This window comes from Euprymna scolopes, chromosome 8, assembly GCF_053919585.1.
Source record: "Euprymna scolopes isolate OS-2025 chromosome 8, ASM5391958v1, whole genome shotgun sequence".
In the NCBI taxonomy this organism is placed as follows: Eukaryota; Metazoa; Mollusca; class Cephalopoda; order Sepiida; family Sepiolidae; genus Euprymna; species Euprymna scolopes.
The window spans coordinates 54,786,081-54,794,976 of record NC_136489.1 but is presented as its reverse complement, the minus strand read 5'-3'; the positions used below and the strand labels follow the sequence as shown (position 1 = coordinate 54,794,976).

Below are 8,896 nucleotides of genomic sequence, written 5' to 3'. Positions count from 1 at the left end.
TATTTCTCTTGGATATATGTCCGAGAAGTCATTAGATTACCTGTGGATTTTGAGCGATAACGACTTTATAAATCGGAGGTAAAGCATTGCGGAAAGTGTGGTTTGAATAAATACCTCCGTGTGTGAATGTATGCTTCAATTTCAGTAGTATCATTTGCCTCTGATTTGATTCCTAATGGCTTCCAGTCAGACGCTTTATAGTGTTGTTTTGAGTAATGACTCTTCAGCTTTTGATCGTGAGTTTAGGGTAATTTCTACCATTATTACAATATGGTCAGCTAGATTAGCATTCGTTGATGCGGTCTTTGACATGCATCCTATGTACTTTAGTTGAAGGGTTAATAAGCGTCATGTTGTTCATGATACAACAACGTAATGGTTTGCATTGTGGGAATTCAGTAGAAATAGGTTAAGAGAGTGAATCAACAATCACTTGTTTACATTGAAGTATAAATGGCTTTGTTGAAGTCAGCGAGAAAGCGAATAGTTTTACTGGAGAGTACTTCTGGAAAAAAAAATTGTGTATAGAATTGACGTTTAGTTTTAGACATGTAAGGAATAGGAGTACTGTTGGCATTTATATGTGGACCAATGTTTGTTGCGAATGTGTTATAGGGAGCTCATAGATTAAAACTCAGCTGACCACTTGCCATAAAAGTAAAACTAAAAAAGAGGGCTCTTCTTTTTAGAAAATGTATTTATATGAGTAGTAAGATGCAGCGTCTACTAGGTTTCAAATCCAGTCTGAAACAGTGTGTAATGCAGAAAATATTGTACAAAGCAGCTTTCATTAAGATGTGGAAACAGTAATCATTGATATATTCACCGAAATGTGTTAAACAATTAAATAAATGTTTAGGATGTGTTTCATATCAAATTGAAATTAGATCAAACGTTCTTTAAGTATTCTTATAAATAAAACAAATATTTCTCAGGCTATTTCAAGATTTTTATCATGAAGAATTTATCGATTCTCGAAGTTATGTATTAAAATATTCAATATGCAAATTTTAACTGAACATTCTTCTTTAACATTTATAACATACAACACCAATAGTTACTATAACTAATAATTCCTTAGCTTAGAGCTCATCCCTCAAACTCCTTGATATAACATTTACAGGCTACCTCAATTAAATTATATCCATTGAGGATATTACTTAGGATGTCGCAAAAACGTGTGTTCCATCAATCGGGCTAGAGAATCTAAGTGTGTCGTTGTCTCTAGAAAATAGCATGCGTTCATTTACCAAGAGTTTGTACTTTTTGACAGTCAACGTAAGCGCACGATCAAACAAACTTTAAATATTATTCTATACTCCAACATAAATGTGCTTGTTTTCAAGTAATTTACTGGCATATGTTTTGAAGAACTTGTTGACTCCAACCATCCTCTACGTAAGTAAAACATGCATATCTGCCAACCAAATTCAACCCCTTCATATTGATGTGTCCAAATGCATGAAAGCTTTATACTCTCATAATCCTTCATAATGTTAGACATTGGAATTTCCTTTTTCATGTTCATCTCCATGTAGAAACACATAAGCCACTATCTTCCTCTGCTCATATTGTCCCAATTAGGTACGGAAAAAAAAGTGTCACATTATGTCTAAGTGACAATATGATTTGTTAACTGTGAACAAGATTTAATATTGATTATTGGGACGCTGTTCTAATAGTTTGGTACGCATATATGTTGGTTTTAATATCTGTCTGTCTGTCTGTCTGTCTCTCTCTCTCTCTCTCTCTCTCTATATATATATATATATATATATATATATATATATATGTGTGTATATATATATATATATAATGATCTACTAATTATATCTAATGTAAAATTATGCCATTAATTTTTATTGCAAGAAAATCCAAAATATATTTAAATGTTTAAAATAGATTTAAATTGTTAAATATCTTTTTTTTAATTCTATGACATATTTAAATTTTTCCGTGACTCTGAAGTTTTATTTTCCAAAATAAAAAGGCGAGTTAAGCAGGAGTATGTCCCAAGCGCACTCATTTACAAATCGTGTAACTGTCGACAAGCTAGAAGAAAATCAATAACAGTAAGTATATGGTAAACTACATGTTTAAATTTGATTATTTTTTTTTCAAACTAATTGTAAATTAATCTTAAACGTTTGTAACATTAACTGGCTTTACATAACTTTGTTTATTAAATAAGTTACAATGGTATTAAATAGTTTTCTTTATTTTTACCTTTTTGTTAAATACTGACTTGCAATATATTAACTTATCTCCTATGGCTGTTGTTAAATTTACTTCTACATCTTTAAAGAGTGACTATATCCTCTTATTGCAAGATGATATCTTAATGTTATAAAATTCAATAAACGTATTCCTAGACTTGACAGTCTATAGAGACTATTTCAAGTGATACACACAACTTTCAATAGAACTTAGTACTACACATCAGAATTTAGAAATCTATGTACGCCAATTAATGCGGTTCGCTTCGGATACTCATTTTTTAAACCGGAATTGGTTAATGAGGACTAGATCATCCTCCCTAGAAAATTTTATCTTTTCATCACAAGTTTTAACTTTATTTTAAAGAACTACTTATCTTCGTTAGTTTTAACTGAGTGGTACTTTTTTATAGTTTATCCACAAGTTAGGAATTATTTTTGACAGTATGTTTCTGTTCAAAAATACTCTGGGTAAATTAGCTTATTTAAGTTTTATTCATTTATGCTGTATGGCTTCGTAAATCAGTTTTAGTAATGTGCTTCTCGTATTACCTAAGGTATCGTATAGTTTTGTAACCCTTCAAAGGTATATTTGATTATATTTAGCTTATATTGATTTCCGGATGCTGCGTAAATCAACATTTTGTCTTGTCGCTAAATCTTAAACTAAATATCTATATTCTTGAAAATATATCGGATGTATATGAATTGTTAGGATTATTTTTAGACATAAACACTCTCGTTTTCATTTGCAAATCCTCTACCTCTGCTGGCTATGTGAAAAAGTATTCAATAAATCTGAGCATATACCTATTCTCTAGATCCGGGTTATTTTCGAATACGTCTAACTTTCAACCAGTCTTTCTCTTACATTAACCAATTTTTGTTCCGCAAGTGAGCAAATACACTACGCACATTTGATGGTAATTCTGCAGAGAATCTTTTTAATGATAACGTTATTTGGTACTAGTGAACATCTTGATCCATGCTGAAATAACATTTAGAAATCCAATCTTAACGACGTACCTATTCTGTACTTTAACATTACAATTTAATCAAAATATATCGTAACACTTTAAATTTGAAAATATTTTAAAATGGCGTGGATTAATAAGTGCACGAGCACCAGTTAGTTATTTGTAGAAACATATTTAAACTGTTTTATAACTAATATGTACTTTGACTTGCATTTTAAAAAGATTCGGTAAATGGGTTCTACTTTAAAATACTATAGAGCATACACTGTTCTCTGCATATTTTTCGGGAATAAAGTGTTTGGAGGTAACCTGCGAAAACCATCTTTTTACAAGCTATGCTTTTCGCGTATACAGATTTTACATATAAAAATCACGTAACCTGATCGAAAATTTCTGGAAAGTGAAATCTATTATTCGTTTCAGCATCGATACTTATTTATTAACAGATAATTTACCGCCACTAATTTATGGTTAGATGTTTTCTTTGTCTAGATTTCATTTTTTGAATAAGATCAGTAAAATTTAAATGTTCGCTATATATCTGCCCCAAATAACTAACAATTTGAAATCGCATAACCCAACAAACTCGCTTTAATATCAGCGATGCGTTCAATTTACATGTTCGAATCTCCAATCTAATCAAGTCTGATTCATTTCTTTAAAATATAAAGTTAGATTTTTTTTTATATATACTATAAAACGTACAATTTGGATATATTAAATTTCGATAAGTCCTGTTTGATGGTTCTGCGTCTTGTGGTGTCTACTAAATATAAACATAAAACTATAATCCACTGTTGATAAACTCTCGAAGAACCTTAGTGTCAGGACTCTGTATCGCTTGCCAGGATCGCACCCTGGTCTTTTGTGTTAAAAATATTACTTGCGTATTCTGAACATGTAAATTACTAATAAAATAATTATACAAATCAAATAACTTTTAATTTGGAATGCCATTTAGTAAATATTCCGTTCAGTTGCATTTAACAAAGCAAAAATTAGTACTCAAAATTTAACTGAAAATATGACAACCGTTTCTTATCAATCGTTTAATTACGTAAAATAATACAAATCGATCTTTTGTATTTCATAAAGGTTTACTCTCAAACTAACCGTACAGAAATACTTCTATCAGATTTGACTCATTCTTGTTTTTTCGCACTAGCTTCCGGCTGTATCTTCCAGAACTATTACGGCCTATCTTAAAATCCATTTCTATTAGATATGGAAATCTGTTTATTGAACGGTACACATTTAATCCATAGGCGTAGCCTGTTCTCTCAGGCTAGACTGTAAAATTTAATTCACATTTTTATTCTTCGTATTGCGCGCACTATGGCTTAAATGTTCAATCTCGAATGGAGGGATTCATAGTTTTTAATTGCTATCTCGGTCACGTGCGAGCGATTCTAATATACACTTTGAACATGATTACTTAGATGCACAATACCAATTTAGATATAACTATAATCATCTGACCAACACTGGTAATGAATGCCAAGTAGACAAATCTTTCTATTTGTAGATGCTCAAATCCTATTTTGTTCTGGTGAGATAATAACATTTACCTGTATTTTAATGCTTATGGTAGTAATACATTTTACGATTCGATATATTCGCGTAAAATTAAATAGATTAGTGTGGTAACTAATCATAGGATGTGCAGAGTTTGCGTGTTGGTTTTGCAGTCGGGTCGCCAATTGTGGTGGCGGGAAGTCAATTTGTAAAAGGACTCTATCAATGTTGAAGACGGGTTCATAGAATCTCTGGAAGTCAGCAGTAGAAAAATCGTGGCATTAAAATTTAACTGAACGAGATTTCCGATTTGAGAAGGCTTCTACTAAACCACATCACACGTATTCATAAAACATAACTCCGGAAAAATCCGACACCTGATAAAGAACTCTAGATCGCTGTATTGCTATGAAATAACATTTACGTGTTAGAGAAATATAAATTCAGATAGTTCCAATTTTAGTTTTTCTTTCAGCGAGTGTTCATTAAACCGGCTTAGCTAAATGTGTTCGTGAAGATGGCCTAAAGCTTAGATTAATGATTTTTATGGACACTCCCTCGAGGTTTGGACGCGCTTATTTTCTGTAAGCGGAATGCGTGTGTTCATCCGTTAAAAACAGTTCAATAAAATATCGTTAACAAGTATATTGAAATTCTCATTCGATGTAATTTGCTAAGCGCGTAAACTCAAGACAAGGAATTTTAAATCCTTACAAGGGCGGATATATTTTTAGATCCAATCCCGGAAGAGAAGAAACTGAAATAAAACTGATTTGATTTTCGCGGGGAGAATTCTTATATACGAGTGTTCTCGAACATTCCGGTATATTTGCTGTATCATTACGTGGAACGCAACGTAGTTTTTTTTTTATTGCATGTGTGCTAATGAGCAAATGCAGCCGCATGTTTGCTCGTTCTGATAAACGTGAGTTTTGAAACGGTGATTGCTATGAAAATGTCACTGGCGAAGATTTGTTCCGGCCATATGTAACTAGAATCTATATAAACTCAAGTAAAACTCCTGAAAACACAATTCGCTTTAGTTTTAATCTACGAATATGCTAACCACATACGTGAGAAATAAATGAATCTAAACATGAGATTCGATGCTGACGTGTCTGTAAATATCACAATCTTTATTGTTTAATTACCGGATTCATTGCTGATTTCACTAGCTTGGAAAATATTGTAACTGGGATACTTTTTGTTTAAAAGACTTGCACCCCCAATTAAGCATATAATCTGCCAAGGGTTATCTAAAAATGCACCGAATTTAATTTCCTATAACCTTTTTTAATCTGTAATTAAGAAAATGTGCAATATACTTCAAATATGTAATATACTGGAGAAATAATTTGGACTATAATTAGGTTATTTGAATAAATATAAAAATAATCCTGATATCATTCCTTAATATTTAAAACTATCATCTCTCATTTCTAACTACGGCGTATTTTGCGTAAATTATGAATTGCAACAGAAATTGTACTTTATTCATAATGAAAACCGCAAAAATTCATGCCGTGAATTCTGTCGTAATTCTCATTTTAAACGTCTTATTTCGAGTAATAGGCAACGGAACCTACAAAAATTATACATTATATCCGAAAAGAATACCTTGTTTTGTCCCACTAAACTAGTTTTAATATAAAACCGCCATTAAGTGTTATGCTTCACCGTATTATTGATCAAATATTTAAATTCCGTCTAGTTCAATTTCCTTGTTACGATGCCTTCCGTTATAAATAAATTATTAGACTGATAGGACAAAACTAAAGATCTCGAAATATAATCATTAACCTCGATAGGATTTCTGTTTTTACTTAGTTGCTTACAATTTTTCTAACGTGAAAAATATGTAATTTTAGAAAATTCCACATTTATTCAAATGTTTAATTTACAAATATAGCAAATATTAAACGTATTATCGAAATAAATATACGAGGCTAATATAATTTAATTTCTGGCCGGTTTTAAACTTGACCAATTTACTTCTGTGAAAATATGGACGCGATAAATTTCTGTGCTGTAATACACAAAGCATCATTTATAGATGAATTGTATTATCGAGGATTCTGATACTTTTTTTTTCTTTAGGGCATAATCTGCTTTGTAATAGTATAACTATATAAAATAGTTATACAACTACTTTTTTATTCATAGTTATGAATTACGAAAAATGGAATCCTTTATCTAAAATTTATATTTGGTGTTTTTCACTTAATGTTAAAAAAATATCGTATCTATAAATTGTCTATATCTTCACGAACTCCGACGGTTTATAAACACAACTCTGGTCATATTTATCATTGTAAATATTGCTTACATGTGCTTATTTTTAAGTAATAACGTTATTTTTACGTCCTTTGTACTAACTGTTAAGGCGCATTTTTCCTTTCGTAGGAAGATATTTAAATGGCAATTTAAGGATGGCTATCAATTTTTTTTTTGTATTGAGTTCTGTACGGAAAACCCGTTGCAGTGGATATTGCTTCGCGTTTTAAATTTTATTAAAGCAGCCAATTAAAAAGTAAACCCGAATTTTACATCCATGTATAACATTGTATCAATTCAGAATAACATTATGTATATTAATAGGTTTTTAGTTCTCTATACATGGTTTCACTAGGATAGCGACATTACAAATAACTTTCTTTTAAATAATCAGTTTTTAATATAATAAAAGCTACAAGATTATATGTAAGATAATGTTTATATTATACAAACTCTAAGTATGAATATTTGATTAAACAGTAACAATATTTTTTTATGTATAAGGTAATGTATAAACTTTGCTTTGAATCTTTTCTAAGAAAATGGTTGGATACGACGACTTTATGAAACTCTAAATTACTAATAACTTTATATATCTGCTCTTGCATGTTAAAATATTTTCAGAAATTTCATAATTGAAATTGGAGACTAAAATTTTTTCGTTTATTTACAGGTTGCACAAAATGAAAGAGACGATTTCTTGCGACATTTGCGGGATAAGGTTTTCTTCGGGAGGAGATTTGATTCAGCATATGATATCTCACAAAAGCGGGAACTGGTTTGTTTGTCCCATATGTAACTGGTTCATTGAATCGCTATCTCTTCTGAGAACCCACATGCTTATACACGTACCAAAAACAAACGAAAATTAAACAATGGAGCAATCATATTTATATTCAGACATAATTGTAAAATTCACGCCCCATGTTTGTGAATCTGTAAACAGTCACATGTTTGAACACCTAATATATCATTTAAATCCTTTTTGTTACACCTAAATGATGGTTATTAATCCGATAAGCGCGGAATGTTTATTTTACATTTTTTTTTAAAAAAGCATATGTAGCGATATTGAATCTAAACTGCATGTTTAGAGTGCTACAATGTTTTATGATCAGAAATATAACTGATCATGACTATTTTAGGCTTGCAAATTTTTAATATTTATACAAATTTAAAGTTTGTAACAAATTCACACACATTCATTTTCCTATGTTTTGTATTAGTTTTGCGATTTGCATCGCACGATATTAAATATGTTTCATCCCATGTCGTAATACGGATAAAAACAATAACATTAAAAATTGTTCTATAATTTTCAATGGATTATTTAGATTTGAAAATCAAAATATTCAATATTTCTTCAATATACTCAAATTATTTAATCCTGACTTAAGTCCACATTACTGTTGAAATGTAATTTTTAATGTAATTAATCTTAATAATTCCTTCGCTTATCAGATTACCGCTATCGGCATGGTTATTAAACAAACTGAATTGTTTTCCATCGGTCTGTTGGAAACAAACCTTATTTTTACACCGAACAGAACCACTAAACTATTATCTGATCATCTTTTTCTCAATGTGCATAACTTCATTTATACGATGGGAGCAACAGCATGTCTTGCGATTTTCCCTTATAAAGTAAAACAGTTAGCTGGAATGGCCTAAAATGCATTGTTGACTATTGGTTCTATAGTAGTGTTAAAACATTCTGATAGATGTATCATGAAAACTATATCATCCTTTAGTTTTTTTTTTTTTTTTTTTTTTTTTTTTTTTTTTTTTTTTTTTTTTTTTTTTTTTTTTTTGCCGGCGTCTGAACGTAAACCAATAAATACATTTATATTTCTTTACTAATAATATTGGTTTAAAAATCCACTTTTTTACAGTGGATATCTGAATGGTGAAATA

The 8,896-nt window shown here is 30.4% G+C and overlaps 1 long non-coding RNA gene across 1 annotated transcript; it reads left to right on the top strand.

Moving 5' to 3' along the window:
* The first annotated feature begins 1,924 nt into the window (after positions 1 to 1,924).
* Positions 1,925 to 8,027, top strand: LOC145284040 (uncharacterized). Its single transcript, XR_013868783.1, has 2 exons — positions 1,925 to 2,072; positions 7,656 to 8,027. It is a non-coding gene; the product is annotated as an uncharacterized LOC145284040 (long non-coding RNA).
* Positions 8,028 to 8,896: the final 869 nt, after the last annotated feature.